The sequence below is a fragment of the Galeopterus variegatus genome, unplaced genomic scaffold (assembly GCF_000696425.1).
Source record: "Galeopterus variegatus unplaced genomic scaffold, G_variegatus-3.0.2 Scaffold896, whole genome shotgun sequence".
In the NCBI taxonomy this organism is placed as follows: Eukaryota; Metazoa; Chordata; class Mammalia; order Dermoptera; family Cynocephalidae; genus Galeopterus; species Galeopterus variegatus.
This window is the reverse complement of record NW_007727007.1, coordinates 232,221-237,731: the sequence shown is the minus strand read 5'-3', so window position 1 is coordinate 237,731 and position 5,511 is coordinate 232,221.

Here is a 5,511-nt window from a genome sequence, read left to right as displayed (position 1 = left end):
AAAAAAAATGATAAAAAGATCAATGAAACAAAAGCTAGGCTAACTAAAAAAGAAGAGGGAAGATCCAAATAACAAAAATCAGAATTGAAAAAGGAGACATTACAACCAATACTACAGAAGTACAAAGAATCATTAGAGACCATTACAAACAACTATACACCAAAAATTTGAGAACCTGGAGGAAATGATTAAATATTTGGACACATAAAAACTACCAAGAGTAAACTAAGAAGAAACAGAAAACCTGAACAGACCAATAACAAGCAAAAGACTTAAACAATAAGAATCAGTCTCCCAACAAAGAAAAGTCCAGGACCAGATGGTTTCACTGCTTTATTCTAACAAACCTTTAAAGAGGAATCAATAACAATTATTATTAAACTATTCCAAAAAATTGAAATGAAGGCCATTATCTCAAACTCATTCTATAAGGCCAACATCATCCTATCAAAACCAGACAAAGATACAGCAAAATAAGAAAGTTACAGGCCAATATCTTTGATGAAAAATTATACATAGACACAAAAATCCTCAAGAAAATATTAGCAGTTAGAATACAGCAACACATCAAATAAATTATACACCATAATCAAGTGGGATTCATGCCAGTGATGCAAGGATGATTCAACATATGCAAGTCAACAAATGTGATATACCACATCAACAAAATCAAGGACAAAAAACATATGATTATCTCAATAGATGCAGGAAAAGCATTTCACAAAATTCAACACCAGTTCATTATAAAGGCTCCCAGCAAATTAGGTATAGAAGGAAAGTATCTTTTCCGTCATGAACAGGAACAAGACAAGGACCCCTACTCTTACTACTCCCATTTAACATGTTATTGGAAGTACCAGCCAGAGCATTCAGGCAAGAGAAAGAAATAAAGGCATCCAGATTGGAAAAGATGAAGTTAAACTGTCCTTCTTTGCAGATATTATGATCCTGTGTATGGAAAAACTTAAAGACTCTACCGAGAAACTCTTAGAGCTGATAAACGATTTCTGGAAAGTTGCAGGGTACAAAATCAACACTCAAAAATCAGTAAGGTTTTTATACTCTAATAATGAATTAGTAGAAAAAGAAATCAAGAAAGCAAGCCCATTTACAATAGTCACCAAAAATAATAAAATATCTGGAACTAAATAAACCAAGGAGGTGGAAGATATCTACAATGAGAACTATGAACCACTGTTGAAAATAATTAAAGAGGACACCAAAGATGGAAAGACATTGCTTGTTCATGGATTGAAAGAATTAATGTGGTGAAAATGCCTGTAGTACCCAAAGCTATCTACAGACTCAATGCAATCTCCACCAAAATTCCAATGACATTGTTCACAAAAATAGCAAAAAAGTCCTAATATTCATATGAAATAACAAAAGATCAAAAATAACCAAAGAAACCCTGAGCAAATGGTAATAATAATAATAATAATAATAATAATAATAATAATAATAATGCCAGAGGCATTATACTACCTGACTTCAAATTATACTGCAAAGCTATAGTAACCAAAAAGCATGAAACTGGCATAAAAACAGAGACTCGGAACAAAGGAGCAGAATAGAGAATCCAGAAATCAACCCACATACTTACAGCCAACTGATATTTTACAAGGTCAACAGGAGTATACATTGGGGAATGGATGCCCTCTTCAATAAGTAGTACTGGGAAAACTGGACATCTATATGTAGAAGAATGAAACTAGACCTATACCTCTCACCATATACAAAAATCAACTCAAAATGGATTAAAGACTTAAATATGACTCAAAACTATAAAACTCCTAGAAGAAAACATAGTAAAAACACTTCTGGAAGTAGGACAGGCAAAGACTTTATGAATAAGACCCCAGAAGCATAGTCAAAAAAGGAAAAATAAATCAATTGGATTATATCAAACTAAAATGCTTTTGCACAGCAAAAGAAACAGTTAACAGAGCAAAAAGACAACCTACAGAATGAGAGAAAATATTTGCATCTGACAAGGGATTAATATCCAGAATATACAGAAAACACAACCAACTTAACAGTAAAAAACCAAATAAAACAATTAAAAAATGGGAAAAGGAGCTGAAAATGCATTTCTCAAAGGAAGATATACAAATGACCAACAGACACATGAAAAAAAGCTCCACATCACTAATCATCATTGAAATGCAAATCAAAACCACATTGAGATGTCATCTCAGGCAAGTTAGACAGGCCAATATCAAAAAGACTAATGATAACAAATGCTGGTGAAGACTGGGGGCAAGGGGAACCCTCCTACACTGATAGTAGGGTTGTAAATTGGTACAGCCATTGTTGAAAACAGTATAAAGTTTCCTCAAACAACTACAGATAGAACTGCCACAGGATCGCTGCTGGGTGGATACCCAAAGAATGGAAATCATCAAGCCAAAGGGATACCTGCACCCATGTTCATCTCAGCTCTATTTACAATACCCAAGATGTAGAACCTTGGTTGAGGGATAATTGGGTGGGGACAGGGGGTGCAAGGGTAATTTCTGGTGGTGGGTGTGCCGCCAGTGTGAATCTGGCCCTCACATCATGGGCAGGAGGGGTGACAATTAGCTTTGTATCTCATGAATATGCTTAATACAAAAAATAAAAATAAAGAAAAATAAAAAAATCTGACAGTTACAAGCTAAAGTCTTAAAGAGGAAAGTTCCTTCATGTTTGCAATTTACCTACAAATAATGCAACAAAATAAAGATAGACGTAGATAAATCAAAAGTGGTGAAATGCTAACAATTGGTGATTCTAGGTGCTGAAATTAACATTTTAGATCTATTTTTTCTACTTTTCTTTAGGTTTAAAGATGTATTAAAAAGATGGGGATGGGCCGGCCCGGTGGCACACTGGAGAGTGCGCCACTTGGGAGCGCGGCGGCGCTCCCGCTGAGGGTTCAGATCCCATGTGGAGACCGGTTCCTGCTCACTGGCTGAGCGCGGTGCGGGCGCAACACCGAGGGTTGTGATCCCGTTGCCAGTCCCCGGTATGGGCACAACACTGAGGGTTGCGATCTTGTTACCGGTCAGTAAAAAAGACAAAAAGGAAAAAAAAAAAAAAAAGAAAAGATGGGGAAATAATTTCTTGGAAATCAGTTGATTAGTCAACACAATAACATACTATTATAAAATCATCATTCTAAAGACATAGCATTGAACACACTTCATGATAATCCAGGCAATTCTACACTGAACACTTCATTCAGCTTCCAGGGTCAGATAAAAGCTGTCCACAGTTAGAGTTAGAAGAAAGAAAGTATTTAAAAAGTCATTCGAAACTGAAAGCAAGTTAGGGCATGTATTTGCTTCATTGACTTTGAAATTTACAACATCACTATGAAACACTTTCACTACACTATGCACATGAAACTCAGGATTTCAGGGGACATTTTTTTACTTTCTTACCCCCCAAAAAGCTTAGATAAGACTATCTTCTGAATTTCCAGATTTGTTCTCCAGCTCATATTTTCATATAAGGTAACTGTGTCTTGGTTTAAAAGTCAATTCTTCGAGAAAGAGATTTTGGCTGAGTTCTATTTTGGATTATGATGTACTTAGGAGACTTTACTAGTAGTTTCAACTCTGGGTATTAGATAGAACTGGGCAAATCATTTATTTAATATTAAAGTCTTAAGATTATAAAACAAATGCAAAGAATTTTAGAAGCTTCAAGGTAAGTTGGACTATACTAGTCCCCTAATATCAACAATCTTGTTCTCCTCAACATTGCCCATGGCCACCCCATGTGACTTTGTTTTGTGATCCAGAGTGTTCACACAGGTTTTTCCTTTAATGCGGTATTTCTCATGATATGTCCAACTTCCTCAGCAATGATACCTGTCTCCATTTCCCTACTGGGCCCCATGGCTAGCCCCTTACTTTTCATTTTTCAATTCGGCTTTTACTGTCTCCATTTGTAAAATTTCTTTCCACAAATTCAAAAATTTATTTCAACTTGCCAAATCTAATGGACATTTTTAATTCTAATCTTACAGCATACTGCTTAAATTGCTTAGTTTAATCCCATCCTTACTGAGATGATCTAATCTATTTCTTTAACTCCTATGGCAACACACCCTTCTGTATTTGATGTAAATCGTTCAACGCTCTGACCATAATTGGCTGACAATGAAGTGACAGTCAAGGGGTCCAATCTGCCTGGCTAGATACAATCTTACAGAATATGGTGCAAAAAAATGACAGGCTGCATTTATTTTTTTCTCTCATCCGTATATTGAGTAATTACATAGAAAATTGTTATTTACAACTAATCAGAAACATTACATTTGAAATGGTAAAAACTTCTGCCTGGGGTGGATCATGGAATAGTTTTAACAAAATATAAGAAACCTCCAAATAAATAAAAACTTCGGATATGTATAATTTGTTATTGATAAACATGAATTTATGATATTTTAAAACTATAGATTTATTATTTAAATCACCTAATATAAGGCTAGCAATACTTTAATAAACTAATTGAACTGCATTATTCGTATATATTTCAGGGTTTACGAAATGGAAAACTGTCCCCATGCCTCTAACAATATGAAACTTTTAGGTTGATTATTACCTAGGAAAGTGTAGTCCAACACTTGTACAAAATATGAATTATTGGTGTTTGAATTATTGTTTTTGAAGATCTTAGCATGCCTCATAAAGGAATGTGTTTCTTATCACCATAAGGTTTGGTTACAATCTATATCTTAGTAATAAAAAATATAACACACAATAGTGTTTTACTTTGAGCCAATAAATACAATTATTATGCAATTAACCAACAGGCATTTATGGATGGTAATAATCTCTGTTTAAATAAACAAAGTATTTGGGTAAATACACACACATAAACACACAAATACACACACACACATATATTTAAACTGGATGCCTAATGTACTGCATTATATACTATAAACTGCATTAAACTGTAAGCTAGACATTGTAAGAAGTTTGCATGATTAAAGTTAATATCCTTAACTGGAAGTAATTCAATAAAAATTAACTTTTTTATTATTAAGTTAGAAAGAAAACCTCCACCATAGTGATGAATATTTTCTTGACTAGAATGATTATTCTTAGTAATGAGTGTGTTCTGTGAAAATGAGGATTTAATATGTAACCAATTAGTAAAAAAATTAAGTCAATTACCAAACACAATATTCCATGTTAAACATTAATTCAATTCTGGAGTTTTTAACAATAAATTTAATATAGAAAAAGTAAATTAAAGGAAAAGGTCAATTTAAGCTATTAATCAAAATAGTGTTTATCATTTCATAAGATATATTTTTATCAGAAAAGTGTTATACATGATACATTGTTTATGCATTCTTTTAAGGGCTAATGTACTATTTGGAGTTCTAATCATATTTTATGCAGCAAAAATAGATTTTTTTAAATTAATGATTAATTGACACCTGACTAAATGTTATATGGAGTACTATGGTAGAAAAGAGATTATTGAAGGCAGGATGAACATGAACATTAA